Genomic DNA, 24,094 nt, shown 5'->3' on the forward strand with positions numbered 1-24,094 from the left:
TCCTGCTGTCTCCTCTTTGTTATGGCAGGTCACCATGTCAAAAAAACCAATCAAACAAAAAAACCCACAAAAAAACAAAAAACAAAAAAACACATACACAAAAAACAAAACAAAACAAAAAACAGGAACACACCAAAGATCAGATTTTATGCTAAATTAATCCCAAACTTTGAGATTAATTGGAAACACTGTCTACTCACCACTGTGCCCTACACACTCCTATTTTACTCTTTTTTATCCAATAAGCTAGCAAATAAAATTGAGCAAGCTCAGCAACTTTTCTATGATTGGAAAAGATTCAAGAAATATAAAAGGGTTAAACAGTAAAATAAAGATGGCCTAATTAGGTCTTCTAACTTGTTGCTCATAAAAATAAATCAGGTCTCTCTGTGTCCTTAAACTTCACTTAATGGTAAGAAAAATAATTAGATAATAAAAATAAATGAGAACGCCAGAGCTTCCCCATTTGGGAAACTGATTCTTCAGAGGACTTACCATGTAATACAGAGGAATATGTTGGAGAGTCCTGCTCAATCCTGGATAGTTGTTCACAAATTGAACAATCAATTTGCTCAATTTTTGCAAAAATTTGTTTTTACAAGCCCACCAAAACCAAAACCAAAAAAAAAAAAAAAGCATATGAAAATATTCTGATACATCAGAAGAAGGCATTCTGCTGATGCCTAACTGCAAAATGAATGTATTTTTAGTGAAATACCTTCAGCAGAAAAAGTTGTGTTCACAGCAAAATAGCTGGGCTCTTTTCCCCTCTGCAAACACAGGAGTACACAGTTGATATCATGACCAATCATTTCACTTCCTTCTTATGTTCCCTTAATGCAGACATTGAAACTGAAGTCATGTCCAAAAGAAACTGAACATGCTCTCCACTTGTCTTTAAAACCCCCTTGTCCTTCCTCCTCCAGCATACCAGAGAAACGACGCAATACAGGATCTTGTTTAAAATCTGTGGATTATTCTGGATGTACTTCAAATCATAGCAAATCCAGCTTTCTGCACTCCAGTTTCAGTTCTTTACTCCCCTTTTATATAGTAAAAAGAGTTTTCATGATTAAAGTTTTCATGTTGGTGCTAAAACAATCTCTTGTGGAATTAGGCTTATTATCCAAACTAAAACTCATAAGGTAATGAATTTTGGCCTTAATTTTCTTATGCATGTTCAGCATTAGTTCCTAAGCTCTGAGATCCTGTTGAGAATCCTGAAAGCAACTGGTCCCTTCTTCCTAGCAAAATTTATGTAAAATTTCCAGACAGCTTACAGATTCCCAGAAATTAATGCTTAGAATGCTTATGAGTTAAAGTTTTTAGCTCTTCAGTTTCATTTGAAGAGTTCAACTTAAATTAGAATTGTAAAAAAAAAAAAAAAAAAAAAAGTTTACTCCAAAACCTGTTTCATAAGATTTGGCTTATTTTTGTCCTTGTGAGACTGGCTGATAATTTATTCTCTTTTTTTGAAAGCCTGCTTTCTATTTTGAATTTCCTTGAAAGCAGCATCCAATATTAAATCCATCTGAGGAGCTAATTTTCATCACGTTCATGAACAAAATTAGGCTGGAGGACTTGTAGAGAAGCGGTAACATAAGAGCAGACATCCAAGCCCTCTTCCTAGTGAATGATTGAAGAGATCAAAGAAAAACAAAAAACTGGAAAACATCCTGCATCAGCACTAAAATACCAGGGAACACTGCCAGCTGACAGGCAGGAAGTTTGAGGAATTTCTGGATAAACTGCAAATGAATCCATATTAAGAAACTTCACTAAGAGTCAAATCATAGTCCCTCTTCCTAAGCCAGCTGTGGAAAATAAAGAAAACCCTAGCTGACTGCCCCAGTACCCCTTATTTGGAGGGCATGGGTTGAGGTTAGACAGGGCTAACAGGAGAGAAGGAGAGTTTGCAACTGAAGCTCTCCACCCTGGTACCACAGCTGAGACAAAACTGGAAACACAACAGAAACCAGTGATGTGATATCTCTCTCTGAGCTACAAGCTCTTGTGACAGGCGTACTGTGTAATAGTCTTCTCAACCAAATGTTCCCTCCTAATGCAAAGGAGCAAGAGCTAAGGGTGAGGGAGGCTTTGGGGAAACAGGCATGTCTTATTTAACCACAAAGCAGCCCAGGGAAAGGAAATATGCACAAACTCACCAAAAAGAACACCTGTGGGTGGCAGGATTCTTCTCTAACCTGGCTTCTCATTTAGAATGGCTCACTTGGAAAGGAGTGCTCAATTTCCTAAACTGGTAGGGCTCACTGGGGAAAGTGGGGTCCAAAGGGATAGAGCTATTCCCAACTAAGTGGGCTAAAGCACTAAAGGAAGGATGGATGGAAGGAAGGAAGGAAGGAAGGAAGGAAGGAAGGAAGGAAGGAAAGAAGGAAGAAGGAAGGAAGGAAAGAAGGAAGGAAGGAAGGAAGGAAGGAAGGAAGGAAGGAAAGAAGGAAGTAAAGAAGGAAGGAAGGAAGGAAGGAAGGAAGGAAGGAAGGAAAGAAAGAAGGAAGGAAGGAAGAAGGAAGGAAGGAAGGAAGGAAGGAAGGAAGGAAGGAAGGAAGAAGGAAGGAAGGAAGGAAGGAAGGGAGGAAAGAAGGAAGGAAGGAAGGAAGGAAGGAAGGAAGGAAGGAAGGAAGGAAGGAAGATCAGACAAACCAAATTATAAACCTGAACTAGAGACAAAGTGAAAGAGAAACACAAAGACAGATTGGCAGGCAGGGGGAGCTGAACTCTTAAGCAATATTTTCAACAAATATAAAAAGAAATTGCAGTGATAATGTAGTAAATCTCCTAGTGAAAGAATGTTTTGATGTTTTGAACAGCCTAAGATACTATCACACTTTTGTGGTATTAGGTGAATCAGCTCTCCTTCAAGGATGTATGGGGGGGTTGGCGGGGGGAGACAAATCCAGAATGGTGCCTATGAAAAAAACCAGAACTTCAATGAAAAAAAAAAAAAAAAATTAACATATTACTCAATAGTAGCTGAAGAGCATGCTTTCAGAAATGATTTGCTTATGTTCTAGAAATAAACCGTAGATCTGTGCCTTGTCCTGCCAAGGGGAAGTTTTCACAGGTACTCTTTGAAACAACAGATGGATGATTAAATTAGAAAACAGGCTGAAATGAAGAAGAAAAATAGAGCCCAGTAACATAATTCCACAGCAAAATATAAAACAGAATTAAAAGAAGAAAAAAAAATATCCCACAGAGTTAATACTGCAAAAATCAGTCAAGTAGAGAATAAGCTGAAGAGATTTTTGTTTCTTTTTCTAAGTAACATTTTGCTCAAAGAAGAAATGAAAACTTTAAAAGAATTTATAAAAAAAAAAAAGGTAATGAATACAGCACATCTTGAAATACATGAGCTATAGCCAAATTATAACCAGAGCTTTAAAATCTTTTATAGACAACACAATATAGAATTAAATAAATGACATATGCATTCTAACCCAATAATTAGGAAAACAAAATAACAGAAACTTAAGCAAAGAAGGGAAAAGTAATTAACAATAATTAGAGCATTATATAACAAAAAACATACATAGTTGGTTTAATGAATAAATCCAACAGTAAATTCTTTGAAAAGGAATACAGTGAAAAAAAAAAGAAAAGGAATACAGTGGGCAGAAAAATCACTAAGGTAATTAAAAAAAACATAAGAGTGTAGACAGAGGTGTCATGTACCTATGAGAATAATAAAAAGTAATAAAATACCATATACTTTGAACAACAAATTAGAAAACCTGGAGAGACTGAATGGTGTTATAGGAAAGTGTATACTGCTAAAATAAGCTCTAAGAAGGTATAAAGCCTAAATAAATTTATATCTTTGGAATACAATTTTTATTTTTATTTTTTTTAATTTTTTTTTTATTTTTGGGACAGAGAGAGACAGAGCATGAACGGGGGAGGGGCAGAGAGAGAGGGAGACACAGAATCGGAAACAGGCTCCAAGCTCCGAGCCATCAGCCCAGAGCCTGACGCGGGGCTCGAACTCACGAACCGCAAGATCGTGACCTGGCTGAAGTCGGACGCTTAACCGACTGCGCCACCCAGGCGCCCCATGGAATACAATTTTTAAACTTCACAAATTGTTATCTGGCAAATAGACCAGAGCTCAAATGTTCTCACAAACACATTCTTTCAATATTCCAAGAAATATGTAACTCTAATGCTGTTTAAACTTTAAAAAGCACAGAAAAAGAAAGGATTACCAGAGATCCCTCCACAAGTAAACTATTCTGAATGACTGAGAGCACTTTATTCTATCAGCTGCATACCTGCTATTACATGGTGTCTGTATTTTTAGGCAATAGTAGCCCATTATTCATTTGAATATTAAGTGCCTTGTATGTACTAAGGATTCAACATTCTTGTCCCTGAGGAAGAGAGAGAGATACTTGAAACATCTTAAGGAAATAGTGTGGTAAGTTTTCAAATAGATTTTTATACAGCATGCTTTGGAGATAGAGAAAAGAAAGGCTAAATTTGTCTCAAGGAGTTGGAAATGACTTCATAGAGGTTGTGTATTTCTTACTGTAATTAAAACTCACTCAAATCATGCCCAAGACGTTTCCTCAACATCCTTAATCATGGCTCTGGCTCTTTCTGGGATTGCCTACTGCTTGTCAGCGTCACTACTATAATTAAGAGTTCAGGTAGGTGTGTTTCCCAAAGCCAGACAATCCTTTCTGTGGGATGAAATGTGCTAATACTCTAATCAATATATACAAAGACCTTTCTCTGACACAAAGCACATTTACTTCCCAACTATTCACAGTATTGTTGAGGATTTTAAAAACTTAGAAACAAGATTATTTTCCAATAGATCCACAGTTTAAAACCCTCTCCTATTGCATCCTTTTCCAACTATCTTCTAAACTAATTTGGTGCTTTGTGTACCCTGGTGAAATTATATAGGCCAAATATAAATTTGTATGGGGCTCCATGTAAGAATGGAAGTAATTCTTAGGATAGCACAGTCGTATGGCTCACTTTTGTTTTCCTCCCTAATCTCACATAAAATGTTCCAAAGTAAACAACTTGATATTGATAGATAGCACTTTCCCAACTCTCTTCCTTGTTTAGTAAATCAATGATAATCATTATTCAACTGCCAACCATTTATTGATTACTTACCATGTTCCAAGCACAGTGTTAGGGATCATAATAAGAATAAAAGAGAAGTTCAAGTACTTCAAGAGCTCAAACATCATTAGGTCATTTTCAGCTTATTGGGAAGACTATGCAATTCAAATGTTTCACTGACCCTTCTTAAACATTAAAAAAATATTTGGCCAGGTATCCAATTATATTTGATATGATTGTTTACTCATGTTCTGCTTTGGTCCAGAAAACATTTGCATTTACTAAATTTTCATTTTGCCTGCTATAGTTCACAACCATTCCATTTCTTCACAATAAACTCTTTATGGTGTTAATATTGTGTCCCCTATTTTGTTGTCAGTAATCCTATACAAAACTACAGAACATGAAGGGTAGTACTTTCTCTTCAATAAATTATCAATAATGGAGAAAAAAAAAACACCCAAGCTTCATTACAAAAAGTAGAAATATGGTTCAAAATAAGGGCTTAATATGGCCTTGATTGATTAAAGTTATGATGGTACTAAAAATATTAAGTATCACTCACAAGACGACAAAAAAAAATTTATTGCCTTTAAGGAAAACAGAATTTCAGAGATGAAAAACAATCACTAAGGTATCTGAGAACAATGAGTAATTAGAAAAGTGTTTCCTTTAATAATTTCTTTAATAACAATGTATCAGTTTATAACAAAAGATTAAAAAGAAAAAACTGAATTACAGACTTTTTAAAATGGAGGTTGTATGCAGCAGTGGGTAGAAAGTTATTACATAAGCATTCAGAGCATCTGAGAGGTGGACTCAATGCAACCAGTAATTCACCTGGTTACCCTGAAGCAGTCAGCCTACCTCCCAGAACACTCAGGCTTCTCAAAGGCAAGGGCTAGGAAAAACAGAATTAATTTGATTTTCATATTACTTTCAACATCATCCATCAAGATTAATATATGCTATTTATCCACAGTTTTTGCAAATCTTCTGTAATAATAAAGTTTGAAGAGATAAGTGTATGTGTGTATGTGTGTGTGTGTGTGTGTGTGTGTGTGTGTGAGTGAGTGTGTGTGTATGTACTCATTCATATATTTCTCTGGGAATAGTTCATTGGACATACATCTATGTTCAAAATATATCAAGGAATGAAGTTGGGGGACAGTGTTATCTCACAAAATATGCAGCAGTTTCCATGGTCACACAGATCTGGAGGGCAGGAGTTGGTAATGTAAAGATTTTGGATGAAGGTGTCCTATTAATAATACCATAGTAAACTATATTGGCAGGAATTCAACTCTATCCTCAACTTGGAGGTGACCTTCTATTGCTTTATACTTTGCTTCATATAATCCATGATTAGTAGTCCTGAAACCCCCTCAATAAAATTAAGTTAAAAAAAAAAAAAAAGCTCATAAATAAGTAATACTTCCACTTACTAAAGTGCCTGGTTTAAATGTTATCAACTGATAATTTTATCTGCAGAAAACTATTGAGCACTGCAATGGGAACAGAAACCAGCATAGCACCAATGCACACATTATTTATCATTTTTAAAACTTTTTTTTTTGCCTCACATCTGTTGTGTTATTTATTATGAATACATGAAAATATACTTACACGTCCAACAAAATTTTTAAGACATACCTTGCATTAAACAATAGAGCAAGCAATATATATTAATATGTATCATTTCAATAGGAAAAGGTTTCTTCTCCATTATGTATTTGGGGAAAAAAATGGAGCCTCTTTTGGAGAAGTGATTTTGTTTTAAAGGGAAATTTATCCAACTTTTAAAAATATATTGAATGTAATGTTTCCAAATCAAACTCTTGATTTGTAAGTACTAAAATGATTCAGCTGAAAAACTGATTTTATTTTATTTTATTTTTTTTAGAATGATTTTTCCTGAGCCAATTTATTCGGTTGAGCCTTCTTACACAAAGGGACTTCTCAAGCCCATGTTTGTTGTTTCACATTGCCCTAATGTATCTGCTTTATTATTATTATTATTATTATTATTATTATTATTATTTTAATATGAAATTTATTGTCAAATTGGTTCCCATACAACACCTGATGCTCATCCCAAGAAAAACTGATTTTAAAGACAATTCTTTTCAATCTTCTAGGTATAGGATTCATCAACAGGTATTTCAATCAAGTTGTCTCAAGACAATTATCTCATGAACATGAAACACAACAACAGCATCCCAGTGAAGTCAACCTTCTTTCTCTTTTTAAAAGTGTGACCTAGGTGTTAAAAAAAAGTGTGTGTGTGTGTGTGTGTATTCATATCAAAGAAGAAGCAATGTTCTCAGAAAGGAAGTAAATGAAGAGTAAAAAGGTAATTAGATTGTGGTTGAGTGAACATATAAAGAGTAAGGAGTTAGCAGATATTTTTATATATAAACATCCCTTTTCCGATGTTGACAAAACTCTTGAAGGAATTTTCCCAAATAGAAATAATGATGAACTGATGCTTAGGGAAACAATAGTGGAAGTTTAAAGCTTAAATACATCAGTTCTAATGTCCTCTAAAAACAAATTCACAGTTCTTCATATCCTTGCCAGTTGTGCTTATTATATCATTCTGACCCTCATATTCTAATGTGACTTAGACCAAACATTTTCAGGTTTCTATGATCTATTATCAGGTGTATTAGCTGCTATTCCTGATAAATTGGTTATATGGAAAATTAAGTCTATCAATGGATCAAAGATGAAAAATGCATTATCTGCACAACCAATGGAACAGTATGTTCCCTCTTCCTAAGCAAAGGCAAACAGAACCACAAATTCAGAACTGAGAAAATTGCTTCTACATGTTCAAGCCTACCTTCTTTTTATTTTTTAAGTTTATTTATTTTGAAAGAGTATGAGTGAGAGAGAGAGAGAGAGAGAGAGAGAGAGTGTGTGTGTGTGTGTGTGTGAGAGAGAGAGAGAGAGAGAGAGAGAGAGAGAGAGAGAGAGTGTGTGTGTGTGTGTGTGTGTGTGAGAGAGAGAGAGAGAGAGAGAGAGAGAGAGAGAGAGAGAGAGAGAGAGAGAGAAGCAGGGAGAGGCGCAGAGGGCAGAGAGGGGCAGAGAGAGAGAGAGAGAGGAGAGAGAGAGAAAATCCAATGCGGGTTAGATCTCACCAACCATGAGATAATGACCTGAATTTCAATCAAGGGTCTGGCACTTAACCAAGACTGAGCCACCCAGGTGCCCTCAAGCCTACCTTCTAATACATCCTTAGGTTCATGATTCATAATTGTGTCCAACTCACTAAACAAAGTCCTTAAAATGACTCCAGTAAGGCCAGGCCAATTCAGTATTTGTCCTTTGTTTAGGAAAGGTGGACAAGGTGGGGGAAGGCTAGGGCAAGAGTGCATGAATAAGAAGTATTCTAAATTTTAGGTAAGATTTTAATTAAAAACATATGACTTGTTCTCAATAATTATCCACTTAAAATTATATCAAATTTAAATCAGTAATATCAAAGACAACACAGAAGTCATCCTCATGAAATGTATGGAGGAAATGAGAAAGGGACAGAGGGAGCATGTGTTTATAAACAATAAATGGAATGGAAACAGATTTTCATAAATTTGCCTAGGCTTAAAGGAGGAACTAAAAGTAAGAAAATGGAATCTAATGAATTAAGTGTTAAAATCTTCAACACTGATTTAGACCATCACAGTCACAAAGTTTCAATGGAAGAGATTTGGCTTATCAGCTGCTTGTGTGATGAAAAGTATGTTGTAGCTTCAGTGTGATGGGGCAGTGTGGTCTGGTGGGCAAGAAAGCAAGCGTGCCTCAGGACTAGACTGATAGAGGTACAGCACCCAGAGAAGTATAGGGGAACCCTAGGATCATCTGATGGTACCTGAAATACCCAACACCAAAGTTTAATCTTTAAGGGATCTCTGTATGAAAAAGGGATCCAACATTCTGTACCAAATGTAGATTGTAGCTCAGCATGGCACTAAACAAGTGAAATTTTCTAAAAATGTACTAAATCATTGAGTGGACCATTATTAGAAGAACCCAATGAGGTGCTAGATTAGTCCTTTCTAGGAAGGCAATAAAGAAGAGTCCTACACGGGGGCACCTGAGTGGCTCAGGTCATGATCTCATGGTCAGCTCAGGCCATGATGTCACAGTTCTCAAGTTCAAGCCCTGTGTCAGGCTCTGTGCTGGCAGCTCAGAGCCAGGAGCCTGCTTCAGATTCTATGTCTCCCTCTTTCTCTGTCCCTCCCCTGCTTGTGTGCTCTCTCTCTCTCTCTCTCAAAAATAAATAAAATGTTAAAAAAAAAAAAAAAAAGAAGATTCCTGCACGGCATGAGAGGAAATAATCATTTTCTTTGAGCTTTTAAATACATAACTTTTCTCTCAGATGATAGTAATAGCAATTTTGTAATTTTACAAAATTTGCAATTGTAAATTACAAACTTAGTAAATATTTTGAGTCACATAAATTAAGTAAACTGCCCTTTTTATCTTCTGGCCACTTCTCTCCCCCTTTCTGCCTTAACTGGCCTCAATAAAGATTTAAAGTAGGCATTTTATGATATATTCCAGTTACATGACCCATGTTAATGAAGAAAAGTCTCTTCTACATCATTAATAAAAATTAAAGTTTTTAAAAAATATTTTGATATTATCTTCTTTCCTATATGATCATAACCCCTTCACTCAACCAAAAACTATTAAATACTTACTATGTACTAAGCATTCATTCAAATATGTTTTACTACTTTGCTACTCTAGGAAAACTAATAGAATAACCATCATAGTAATCTCAGTTTTTAAAATGTCTAAAAAGTGATTCACCTTGAGAAGGGAGAACTTTTGAAAATGAAAATTTGGACAGCTGAAGTACAAATTAAACAAAGACATCTAGTACATTTTACTTTCAGAAAGTATGAAACTGAATAAGAGAAATAAAACCTTTTTGAGACCATCTGGTTTTATACTTTTAATAAATATGACACAAGGCTACACATTTTTTTGTTCTAGGTGAAATACATTTAAAATTCTAAGTGTTCAATTCTGCATTTTAATTGAGAAGATTATTTACTCTCTTCTATGAATTCTTACAATCTAGAAAAGCTATGGATTCTAAAAAATCACTTTATTCTTTGGTTAGAGAACCTGGAGCTCAAAAATCTTTCCAAAAATGCTCTCTAGAGATCTAGCATATTGATTTAGCCCTGCAAGCTTGCTTACAATCCCAGCTATGTCCTCCTAATACCACAAAGCAGCACCTGGACAGCAATGCCAAACATATGGCCTCCCATAGAGCCTATATTGTAAAGTACACTGACCACTTTTCTCCTCCTCCCTGAGACTGAAAAACAGAACAAAACAAAAACCTGCTAGATAAAAAAATCTATCACCAACTGAACTTTCTGAAATTTTCAAAACATTTCCTGAATTCACGTTTTTTTACTGAACAAGGTCTTGAGTGTATATATTCATTAAAATTATCACCCAATAGACATTAAATATCATCTACAACAGCTTTCAAATTTCTCTTCCTAGAGTGAAACATTTATGTTCATCAAGATTACTGGAATTAGGGGGCGCCTGGGTGGCTCAGTCAGTTGAGTGACCGACTTCGGCTCAGGTCATGATCTCATGGTTTGTGAGTTCGAGCCGGGCGTCGGGCTCTGTGCTGACAGCTCAGAGCCTAGAGCCTGCTTCTGATTCTGGGTCTCCCTCTCTCTCTGCCCCTCCCACGTTCATGCTCTGTCTCTCTCTGTCTCAGAAATAAACATTAAAATAATAATAATAATAATAATAATAATAATAATAATAATAATAAAAGACTACTGGAATTAGAATACTGAATACATCCCTAAAGTCTCCCAAAATAGCCAACAAAAGCACAAATCCCAACAGTAATACATTTAATTTGGGTAGGATTCTGCAGCAGGGCGGTATATTTCAGGCATCAAATGTTACTTACACAGGTGTTAGTTACAACTGAGTATGTCTGGGGTTCAAGCTCTGAAACGGTGTTAATTTTGTATATGATATTGCTATGTCAAGTTCCAGCTACTCACCTTCCCCAGTTCCTTACCTCCCTGCCTCCCATCCCCAAATGGGGCAAGTGTTGTATCTATTTTAGTTAGGGACTAGAGGGGACAAAGAAAAAATAAAAGATATGAAAAGGTTCACAAAGTGAGTTGTTTTGAAGAGTGTGATTGAGTGCCTACTATGTAACCAGACACTGCAAGCTCTTAGGAATAAGAAGATAAGGCACAGTCTTTGTCCTAGAGATTTCAGTTTGTAGAGAAATAGACACAAATGACTACAGTAAGTATGGTGTTTGAGGAACACGAGTGCTACAAATATGAGGCTTGGCTGATGAGAAACCTGAGCCGGGTCTTTATGGAAAAGGGGGAGGATAGGGGCAGCCACTACCAAGGCTTGAATGTGTAAAATATAATGTTATGTTCAAGACATATAAAGAGTTAGGAATAATTACCTCACAGAATCTGAGGGACAATATGGTGACATGGAGGTTGACGAGTAATTAAGAACCAGATAGGGATATCAAGTGCACAGTCTATTTTCTGTAGGCTGTTTTCCAAACTGAGTATTTTAGGTACCAGGGGTTCACAGAGCTGTTCTGGGCCACACTAGCTAAAGAGGGGGTAAGCAGGTGACCCCAAGAGCCCCCGCATTGCATCTGTCTCTGCATGGACCACAAGAATTCCATTATAATTTTAAAAACTTTGTGGGTTGGCGTTGGGGGAAGCTTCCTACTGCTTTAGCAAAGTTTAACAGTGGGTATCCATCAAAGGGCATTAAGGAGGAGTGTACATGGTTAGATATGCACTTAAGAATGAGCATACTGGGACACTTTAAATTGACCATCAGAAAAAAAAAAAAAGGGATAGAAGCAGAAAGAACAATCAGGAAATGATTAATTCATGGAAAAAGTGAGCAAATTGTGAAAAGAGGTAAAAGTTACGGATATGCTGGATTTAGGGGTATGGATGGAAAAGAAAAGCAGAAGTTCTTGCCCAATGAGTTCAATATTCTCAATAAAGTAGGAAGCAAGCTGACTAGGGGGATTTAAGGAAGGATGTTACGTGAATATGTGTGTGTACACATGCGTGAGTATGGAGGAGATTCAAGATCTTGAGAAGATGGCCAACGTTTTTTCTTTTCCTTAAAGTCCCTCCAGACTCCCAGCAAAATTCAAGGACTGTGCATGCCTTTGAGAATTACAAAATCGCTACACACATATACAACATTAACTATACGATCACAGATTCTCCAAGAAACCCATTAATTGTTCTCCCAATCTTCTCAACGTTAAAAAAGCCAAGATAACACATTACAGTAGTCCGGCTACTCGCTCCTGCCCCTCCCCTGCCCATCAGTGGTTTCACTTCCTGCGATTTTGGTTATCGGCGGTCATCCACGATCGAGAAGCAGATGATCTGCCTTTTGACTTATGGTCACAAGGTCAGTAGTAGCCTAACGCTATGTCATAGTGCCTACGTCATTCACCTCACTTCACCACATCCTATAGGCATTTTATCTTCTCACATCATCACAAAAAGAAGAGGGGTGAGTATAGTACAGTAAGGAGAGAGAGGGTACATTTATGTAACTTTTATTACAGTATATTGTTATAATTATTCTATTTTTAGTTGTTGTTAATCTCTTACAGTGTCTATAAATTAAACTTTATCATAGGTATGTATGTGTAGGAAAAAGACAGTATATATAGGATTTGGTACCATCCACAATTTCAGGCATCCACTGGGTATCTTGGAACATTTCCCCCATAGATAAGAGTAGACTACATTATTTCAGATTTTGAGAAAAAGCTTTGGTCAGATTAACATCTGTAAATATGGGTAAACATTAATAATGTCTTTATTTGCATTGCAACTTTCTTTCAGAAGACAAAGTGTCTTCACCAAGACTTTCATTTCTGCTTAAATATCCTATGAGATCAATGGAGACAACTGATACTTCACTGTTTGATGGGGAAACTGAAACAAGAATGGTGAAAATAACCTTCATAGTGTGTAGTCTATTTTAGCATGGCTTACCCGTTCTAAACACATAGTACTGGTCACATGTGGATAGCCGTTAATGCAAATAAAAAATGCTACAGTGCTATTTGTGAATTCAGGGATTGCCAAAGTTCTCAGCAGAATCCCATGAGAATGTCAATAGTTTCTATAATTCAGTCTCTTGGGACATAGAGACAATGAGACCAATCTGGGCCTTAAAATATATACCGGATAAGGCTTTCACAATGGTTCAATTATGACTTGTATCATAATGTGCCATGTATAATGGAGAGAGTAAAGAAACAAAGAATTGTAGCACTACTATAAAATTTCTATAAATAGAAAAATAAACATTTTCCTTCTTTAAATACACTTCTGCACGCTTGCTAGATAATTACATTTTATTAAAGAGAAGGAAACAGTAACAGATGGGTAGGAGAGTAATAGTTTGAAGACAACTGCCTTAGATGATGTCTAGGATCTATTTTTGTTTTAAAGTCCTGTGACTCCATGGATAAATCAATTGGGTTTGTTAGAATAAGGATGATGGGTTTCAGTTCATAAGACTGGTCTGAAAGGAAAGGACACTTGGAGTCTTAATTTTCAAGTCTAGGTGATTTAAGTTTGAAATAAGAAAAGTGATTTTTTCTTCTGAAAGATAAACAGAAAAAAATGCAATATTAGAGATAAGTGTTCTGTTTCCAATTATTGATGAAATAGAAAGATGACTTATTTTTCAATCAGGATACATCAACCATGACGATAGGTAGGAGAGGATGACTAAGAATGAAGCGTCTAAATGAGTAGGGTCTGTTTCGTGAGAAAGAGTGAACATGTCCATATTAATTAGAAGAATGGCTACAAGAGAGTTCTAATGGGCAAATCCAAACCTTCTAACTCCTTTCTCCACAAACAAGATGGCAAAATACAAATCACTAACATTTCTTACAGATGACAGGGAGGTGCAGTAGGTCTCAATATGGCCACCTGGGGCCAGGTTTTGCCAATAGCTAACAGTCATTGATATGACCGTTAGGAAGTCATGTGTCACGTCTGGGTAACTTTTAGTCTGCCATAATATTAGCCAATTGGACTAAGGTGGTGTCTAATGGCCCACTTTTGAGCAACATTTTATGATTCTCTGTTAATCCAGCTTGGTGTAAAAAGAAAAAAAGGCAGATTCTCATGCAATTTTTTTTTGTGCCAAGTTAATATTTACATGGATTCCAATGCACAGTGAAAGTTGCTCTTAGCAATTCAATTCAGCCTGTTAAACATTGCATGGACTTTATCCTTAGTAGTTTTAAGGACACCTACAGTGGGTTATCTCACCTCAGTCACCATGAATTCAGATGCACAATATGCCCTAATATCCCTATTCCCTTTAATGCCAACACTTAATGGGTCCTTTAAAACCTGTAGAGAAACCTTTGACTCTTCTTCTGTATCTCCTAATGGCAATTAGTGATCAAATCCTCAGGATTTTCCCTATCAAATCAATCTTCCTTTTTCAGTCCTATCTCTAATATCACAATCCACGTTCTCAACCCACTCCTGAATCACTTCAGCCACTTCCGCCATCTCCATACTCTGCTAAACTTGTATTGTCAGTGACCTGAATGCATCTTTCTACTCGCCTGCTTCCATTGCTCCTTGCTATTTGTATGATGGCACGTAATAATGTTTAGCCTGGACTTAGGGCTTTCCAAAATTTGGCCTCACCTGCTTTTCTAGCTTCTTTCTCACCACTTGCCATCTCTATACCAGATAGCCTCCCGTTGCCTTCTTCCCCCTTGTCCTTTGCCTAGCCCTCCTGCCCTCAAAGCCAACATCCTTATTTCACTCCTTATTTCAAACATCTTATGTTTCTCTTCCACTTCTCCACTAGGATGTCATTCTCCATTTGGTTTGTTGTTGTTATTATTGTTTTTATGGATGATAGTGTGAGGGCTATGGAACTGTGATGTCTAACAATAACTTTTATTAGAACTTCTTTGGAGATTTTCTTTCAGCGTTATTTTTAAAGTGCACAATGTGATGATTTTCTATCTATATACGTTGTGAAAGGATTCACCCTCCATCAAATTAATGAACATATTCATCACCTCACATAGTTTACCTTTTTGAGCCTGTGAAAACACTTCTACTCTCTTAGCAAATTTCTATTATATGATACAGTGTTGTCAACTATAGACAACAACATATTATACATTAGATTCTCACACCTTCTTCATCTTATAACTGAAAGTCTGTATTCTTGTGCCAACTATCCAATTTCTTCCTATCTTTCAAGATCCAGGCCACCATCTGCCATCATCCTTTGTGAAGTCCTCCTCTAACTGTTTTAGTCTAGATGGACCCTGCTATTCCTTGAACTTCCAAAGTTCTTACCTATATCACTTATATGGGTATATCACTTACATATGATATATGATTTAGCCATGTAAAATCCTCCGGTTCTGTCTGAATCATTCTGTGAAAACTTTATACTCCTCTAGGTCTTTGTGATCTTCTCCTCTCCCTTTTGTTCCCCATATGACTTTATGGTCTGTTTGTGTAACTATTATTTTTTTAGGTTTTCACTCAAAAAATAATCTTCTCATGAGGTCTTTCCTGACTACTCCATCTTTAATTGCTACCTCACCATCTCTCCAATTGTCTTTTCCTGTGTTAATTTTTTCATGCTTAGCACCTCTTGGTATTTAATGTGCTATACATTTTTATTTATTTATCTTGTTTATGTCTACCACTCTAGATTCTAAGCTAAACAAGGACAGGGACTTTTACGTTTTTGTTCAGTAATGTACCCCAGTTCCTAAAGAGTGCCTGGTACCTGACAGGTGCTCAAGAAATACATTTTGATTAAATTCATTATTTAAAACTGAAAGCAACATTAATAACATTAATAATAATGAACAACTGCTAATATAAAATTTAGAATTTACTTCTGCCAGGCCCTGTATATATTATCTACATATGTACATATATCCATATATGTATATAATCCCATTATTATTATGACCTATTTTCCTCCTTGCCAAATAAAACAGGACTTAAAGAGGTTAAATAATTTCTCCAAGAACACAAAGCTAATAAATATTACTAAAAATAAGTCCTAGGTTTATTTACCACTGAAAATATCTCCTAGGCTAAGCTTATCTCACTATAAAAAGCTAAATGCAAAATAATATTCTTCTTTGGATTTGACGGAAGACCTCTTCTGGGAGTTAATTGTGAAATCTCTCTCTCTTACAAATAGCTAATACTTTAATTTCTTCTTTTCTTGTTAGTAATTTCTCTTACATTTTTCCCTAAACTTTGCACTTCCTTCCTTACCTATCCTTTGTCTCTGAGGAAAGTTCTGTTATGATTTTACTAAAGAAGTAAAACTTCCATCTTCAAAATGCATCTCAGTTCTCATGTAAAGGTCAAGTACAGAATGAGTAGCCACAGTCCTCACAGTGAGAGGTAAAGCATCCATTTCGGGAGGAGGGGAAAAGCAAAGAATGCTTTATTCATAATTACCTAAGATTTTCCAGCATGAGAGGGGAAAGAGGAAGTCTATTTTCAGTGACAATGAATACGCTAAAAATATTAGCATGCAAGGGGAAAATTTTCATTCTGAGAGTTAGTAGTGCTGAGTTCTCTTTTCCTTACAGAAGTGACTTAAAATTCCCAGAGCAGAGAGGTAATCTAGGCAGATGTACTTGCCTTATGTCTTGAAAATGGCAACATCTAGGAATCATGGGAGTTTAACTGAGGACACACTGGGAAGGATTTCTCAGCACCAGGTCAGTCTCTAAGAAGTATCAAGTGGCAGAGTGGATACTTATATCCTCAGGCGTCTAGAGTGAGGGCAGAGATTACAGCTACACAGGCCTTTTAGAAGATTTGTTATGCTGAATGCATAAACAAGATTCAGTGAAACTGAAAATGAATTACCTGCTAAAAGAGTTACAAAAGGAAAAAAAAAAGACTCATTCTTTTTTTTTTTTTTTAACTTAACCTCCATTTTCTTTCCAACAATGCCCCTGAAATTTTAACTGACTTACTTATAGTACAGGCAAAGGTATACATGAAATTCATTCTGATGTCCATCTTAAATATTTTGGAAAAAATATCAGTTCCTCACTTTTGTTTATCTATACAGATGGTCTGATAAATAACCTTTAGGTTGGGACACTCATTAGCTTGTCAGTGGCATTAAGAACAAATTGATCTTTATTAACATCAGTGTAGATGAAAAAAGTAGTTGGTATCTCCCTCTCTGTCAGTACCTCTATTTATAGTTTCAGAAAAATCATGTGAAAAATTACATAGGCCCTCCTGATACCTGCCACTGTACACTCTGGTTCTCTGATACTTTGGTGGAGGTAAATTATCATGAAAACTGGCTGCCTAGGTTTAGTAGGTGCTCATTTTTCTGGTCAGCAAATAACCACAAATAATCAGGTTTTTTTTGGTCCTAACAAATTGAGACAAAGTGGCCATAAGTGAGGTACAAATGGGGAGGAGAAATACTGTGACAAGTGGTTATAAATATCATGTTTCTCCATGCTTATAGCTATATTTGAATGGCTCTTTTTAAATTCAAAGACACTGAGAATATGATAAAAATCTTCTTTTTCTCCAGAAAATTTTATATATACACATACATACATGCGTACATACAAACTTACAAGTCAATACAAAACTTCAGGGAATTCATAGGTCATAAAATCCAACCCATGTGTTCAAAGCATAGATAATTAAGGTATTTGAAGGAATACAGAAAAATTTAGAGTTGAAGGTTAGAACAGAGACTGACTATTAAACTAGGAATAAATTTGTATTTCTTAGAAACCAAGAACCAACTGTCCCCAGTGTCTTACCAGCAGTTCTGTCCCTTACTGCTCCTCCTGGATCATGGCCTGTTGGCTGCTGCAAAGCCCATCTCCTGCTTCCAAGGGTGGTAACTCAACAGGAGCAAGGGCGAGTAGACAATCTTGAGAGGGTCTGCTGATGATGTTGGCCAGCCTAGAAAAGACACAGAGTTTGAGTATTTTTAAGTTTGCAAAAAGGAACAAGAAGTACATCTAGTCTGAAAGCTATTATGTAAAGTTTAAAAAGTTATAGGTGTCCATAACTGGATATTTTAACAGCCAGTGGCTGTTAAAAAATTCAGGGCTGGAGGATATTTCTCAAAGCCGTGAAAACTCCCAAATGCACCATAATATAATACTAGTTATTTGTAGAGGACTTTGCAATGCCCCCAGGACCTCTGCCTAATCAGCAATTCTCATATCTTGATCATGATAATCAATTAGTCTTGGGACCCACTGGCTTCATTACTTCATCTACTGAATCCAATGGTTCTCAGCTTTGTTTGCAATAGTATCACCTGCAGGAAAAGCTGAGGCCTCATGCGCAGACATTCTGATGTGTTGGGCTAAAATGAAGCTTTATTTCCCAGGTAATTCTAAGGGGCTGCCAGGAGTGAGAATCATTAATTTAAGGCCTTATACTTATTGAGATGCAACACTAACTTAACTTAACTTATAAATAGCAAATGTTGATATAGAATATACTATATCAAGCCAATGTGCTAAATGCTATGAAAAAGGTAAAAGCATTATAACATGTGGTCCCCATGTTCAGGGATTTTATTAGTCAAAAGATCGAACAAACTTTAATATGATCACCTAACAAGACACATGCTTTGAAAATATAACCAAGTAAGGCTTCAGTAGTCTAACATGTAGTGAAAATTTTGGATGCTACAAAAGTAGAGATGACCATGAATTTAAATAAGGGAGAAAGTTTAATGCATGAAGAAAGTCACCTGAGTTCTAAGGGCAGGGTGAAAGAGAAAAGACAGGAACAGGGAAAGAGCATTGTTTTCAGGCAAGGACACAGCTTCAAGAAAAAGTGCAGCAAATTGAGGGAGACTAAAAAGCCCATTCTGACTGATGGCTTTCCATTAAGGAGCATTAGAAGAATATGAAGAGGCAGATTTGAGCCAGAATGTAAAGACTAGTGATAAATGGCTAAATGAGTTGGGCCATTTTCTGGAATATCTGGGAATAGTATGTGGAATAGTACTGAAAGCTGTTGAAGGCCCATGTCCCAAGGGGTCCTAGTAAATTTACTGGGTTCTTAGTAAATGCCAGACACTGTGCTTGATGTACTACATATGTTACCTCATTTAACACAAACATCTGGTGAGGTAGTTATTATTATCCCTATATTACATAATAAGAAGGGAGGACACTTGATTTTCTCACAATTCCATAGCTAGAAATAGTAAGCCAAGACTATAGACATGCTGTTTCTGTAGAAACAAGGCATCATAAAATTGTGTATTGAGTTTTTAAAAATTGAGATATAATTCACATGCCATAAAATTAATTCTTTTAAAGTGTACAATTCTGTGGGTTTCAGTCAAAAAGTTGCCATTGTTGCCACTATCAAATTAAAGAATTATTTAATTATTTATTTTATTTTATTTATTTAAATGTCTATTTTTGAGAGAGACAGAGACAGAGCATGAGCAGGGGAGGGGCAGAGACAGAGGAAGATAATCCGAAGCAGGCTCCAGGCTCTGAGCTGTCAGCATACAGCCCGATGCGGGGCTTGAACTCACAAACTGTGAGATCATGACCTCAGCCGAAGTTGGATGCTTAACCGATTGAGCCACCCAGGTGCCCAAATTCAAGAACCATTTAATCACTCCCCAAATAAATCCATTACCCATTAGGAATCAGTCCTCGTTCATCCATCCTCCAGCTAATCCCCCTTCTGTTTCTGTGTATTTACTTCTTTTGGATATTTCAAATAAATAAAATCATTCAAAATGTGGGTTGTTTTATGTCTGGTTTCTTTCTTTTAGCATAATTTTTTCAAGTTGATCTATGTTTAGTGTGAATCCGTACTTCACTCCTGTTTATGGCGGAATAATATTCCACTGTTAGGAATACCACACTTTATTCATGATAGATATTTGGGTTATTTCTACTTTTTAGCTATTATAAATAATGCTGCTATGAACATTCATTTACAAGCCTTTTTATATTGTGGTAAAATATATACAACATAAAATTTAGCATTTTAACCATATTTTAAGTGTATAGTTCTGTAGCATTAAGCAGTCTTATTGTTGTTATGCAACCATCCTTATCTAGAAATTTTTCATCTTCTCGAACTCAAACTCTCTACCCATTAATCAAGAACTCCCCAGGGTGCCTGGGGGGGCTCATTCAGTTAAGCATCCAATGTTTGGTTTTACCTTAGGTCATGATTTCACAGGTTGTGAGTTCAAGCCCCACATCAGGCTCTGTGCTCTGCACTGAGATTGCAGAGCCTGCTTGGGATTCTCTCCCTCTCCTTCTTTCTCTGCCCTTCCCATGCTCATGCATACTTTCTCTCTCTCTCTCTCTCAAAATAAATATACCAAAAAAAAAAAAAATCAAGAACTCCCCAGTCTCCCCTCTCCCAAGCCCCTGGCAAACACAATTCTACTTTTTGTCTCTATGGATCTGATTATTCTAGGTAACTCATATAAGCAGAAGTATATTTGCTCTTTTGTGACTGGCTATTTCATTTAGCATGTCTTCAAGATTTGTCCATGTTGTAGCATGTGTCAGAATTTCTTCCCTTTTTAAAGCTGAATAGTTTCCATTATATGTATACACCACATTTTATCTACTCATCTGTAGATGGACATTTGTGTTGCTTCCACCTTTAGGCCATTGTGAATAATGTTCTTTGAACATGGGTATTCACTATTTGTAAGTTTTTGTGTGGACATACATTTTTAATTCTCTTAGAAGTGGAATTCCTAGAAATGGAATTGCTGAGTCATATGATAATTACGTATTTAACCTTCTGAGGAATTGCCAAACTTCTGCAGAGTGGCTATGCTGTTTTACGTTCCCGTCAGCAATGTATGAGGGTTCCAATTTTTCCTTATCGTTACCAACACTTGCTATTGTCTTTTTTTTTTTTTAAAAGTCATCCTAGTAAGTATGAAGTAGTAGAAGATTTAGCTTCTAAGTGATTAATACAAGATACGGACTTACTGCAGTAGTTCAGATACACTGAACAAGAGGTGAGTCTGAACAAGAGGGTGGCAGAGGAAATAAAATAAAATGATCAAGCAGGGAAATATTACTGATTGGGAAAGGAGTGGATATTTACTAACATTCTAGAAATAGGGAGAAAAATAAAGGCTCAGTTGTGGTAGTAAAGCTTTGAGTTTAGTTGCAAAGAAAAATAATGGTATTAACCAGAGATAATTCTGAAAAGAAATCTGAAATGACAAAATAAATTCTTCACATGATATGTTTGAGAACCTCTATATTCCAAATAAATAATTATCAGACAAGAGGTCAGGGTTGGAGACAATGAAATATCTCGTGTTTTTAGAAAGGATCAAAGAAGCATTGGAAAGATTAGAAGAGGGACATTGTATACGCCTAGATTCCTTAAAGCTGGGTTTACAGATTCCTTAAAGCTGGGTTTACTTATGGCTCAAAAGTTAAGGAATACAGAACAGAACCATACAGTTGCCCTCCTGTTTTCTGCTTAAAATAATATAAAACTTACATAGTAAAATAATATATTCTTTATACTCGGAGCTTTACCAGAACTTTAGCTGTAAGTCCCCTGAAGTGGTATTAGATTTTTATCTATTCTTTCAGGCACTCAGGACACCAGTGCCCTCGGTTCAGAATGGTGTGAGCAGGCTTAGTGGTACCACTAAGGGTTGGCACAAGATCAAGAGTCCTAGAGAAATGAGTGTCACTACAAGCAGTAATCTGGTGAGCTGGAAACCAGCTGGCAAACTATTATGGAGAACATGAAGTTACACTTTTTTATGCCCCAAACAGCCCCCTTAAAAAAGAAACCACCCCAACAATTAGAATGTACACCCACAAGAGACCACAAATCTCTCGTCACAACATAGTTCTTCAACAGTCCACGATCCTGGCACTGTTCAGTTTGGGAAAATCTCCAAAATAGAAACATTCAGAAATCAATAGAGGGATGACTCATGTGCTGGGGACCTTGACTGAAAGAAAAGTTTAATACTATTTAGGATGCTATGGTAAATATTCTCAAAGAAAATGCAAAACATTGTCAGTCAGCTTACACATTGAGTTTTCCCTCTGACCTGATATACTGAGATTATACCAAAAATCACCCAGAAGACAAAACAGAACAAACACGAAGGCAACTGCTGAAGACAAAGGTCAAAGTAAGAGCCATAAGAGAAAAAATAACCTAAGAGGGAAAGCCTATGAGTATGTTTAAATGTTCTCATTCCCACACACATATCCACATTTTTATTTTAATGAAATAAACCTCAGGGTCAAAGTTGTAATCTTTCTGAGGATAATGTGGTTCCAAGGCAGATTTTTGTTTCCTAAATTAAAGTCTATTCTGGCATTTAATCTTCATAAACCATTCACTGTGTCTTAAAAGGATAGTATCTACTCTCTACAGTATTTTCTATAATGTAGATAAAAAAAAAAACAATGACCATAAAAATTGCTAAGATTTATTGAATGCATTCTTAGCCATTTAATCTTTAAAATATTGTCAGCTGTGTCCTTTAGCACACACTTTGTAGGTGGTGGACGTCCAGAGCCTGTGCTCTTAGCTACCATGCTTCATAAACCTCTGACCAGGTAGAAGAGATTCAACGAAGGAAACATTTCATTTTGGTGAAAGAGAAATTATTCTGTATTTCAAACCCTAGAAGCAGACACTTTCTCTCAAAATCAAAGTAAAACTTTTCTCTGCCTATAAACATGTTACTTTACCTATAAACATGTATATATCAATACAAACTATGCATCATGTACAGAAATCTCTCTTTGGGGCCTTAAATATTGTCCTTTCAATCACTGATCAAAAGTCATGAATACTTTGATCACAAACTATGTTTATCCTGATGGATCTAGTCCTTCCTTTCCCCTTTGTGCTACCTGTCCATCCTCACTGCATGTCTCTTCAAAGCTCCCAGCAATAGGTGTTTCCTTCTGTTGTGATGCCGCCTCAGCTGCTCCCCTGCTCAAATGTGATCCTCCTCCAGGTCTAAACGGGGTCACACTGGAGTTCACTGAAAGCAGGTTACTGACATCAGCAGGATATGCCCATAAAATGGTTTTCCTCCTCCATCTCCCCCTTACTCCCTCCTATACCCTTTCTCTGCAAGTACATGATCCCAACTGTATGGTGCCCAAAGGGAAGTGCTATTTCAGAATGTCAGCTGCTTGGTAAAAATGACTATTCTATTAATGCTTAAAAAAAAAAAAATCACTACAGCAGTTAAAACTCTAAGAAGAAAACTAAAGGAAGTTTTCATGCATGTTTACTCCCTAAACTTCCTAAAAGAGACAAAGTGGTAACTCCGAGGAAAAATTCAGTAAGCCTTTAAAGAACAAATTCCACTACGCTAAAAACAAATATGCACCAAACAAGGGTGTTTCTAATCAATCTTTAAAAATCTAAAACTGCCAAACAAAGCTGAACTATTAGGCAGAAGCTGTAAATTGTTTGGCACCGTATTTCCATTACACAAAGAAATTATTTTAAGAACCAACCACAGTGGGGCATCTGGGTGGCTCAAGTGGTTACATATCCACTTTTGATTTGGGCTCAGGTCATGATCTCATGGTTCGTGAGACTGAGCCCCACAATGGGCTCTGCACTGACAGTGTACAGCCTGCTTGGGATTCCCTTTCCCTCTCTCTCTGTCCCTCTGCCATGCATGTGTGCTCTCATAAATTAATTAATTAATTAATTAAAACAAATAATGAATAATTAAAACAAATAATGAATAATTAAAAAATAATGAATTAAAAAAAATAAAAAATAATGAAATAAAAAAATAATGAATAATAATGAAATGTAGATAGACAGACATAAATTCATTTGGTATTTTATGTAATTATCAGATCAATTTATATATCTTTCAGAAACAA

At 36.2% G+C, this 24,094-nt stretch overlaps 1 protein-coding gene across 4 annotated transcripts in view; it reads right to left on the reverse strand.

Annotated features, from left to right (window-relative positions):
* TET2 (tet methylcytosine dioxygenase 2) overlaps window positions 1–24,094 on the reverse strand; it is a 136,205-nt gene that overhangs the window by 77,097 nt on the left and 35,014 nt on the right. For all 4 annotated transcript variants that reach the window (XR_009259404.1, XM_058721758.1, XM_058721759.1 and 1 more), the window contains exon 2: window positions 17,999–18,143. The gene's annotated coding sequence lies outside the window, so the exon portion shown is untranslated. The remainder of the gene's footprint in view (window positions 1–17,998; window positions 18,144–24,094) is intronic.

Source organism: Neofelis nebulosa, chromosome 3 (assembly GCF_028018385.1).
Source record: "Neofelis nebulosa isolate mNeoNeb1 chromosome 3, mNeoNeb1.pri, whole genome shotgun sequence".
NCBI classification, from domain to species: domain Eukaryota; kingdom Metazoa; phylum Chordata; class Mammalia; order Carnivora; family Felidae; genus Neofelis; species Neofelis nebulosa.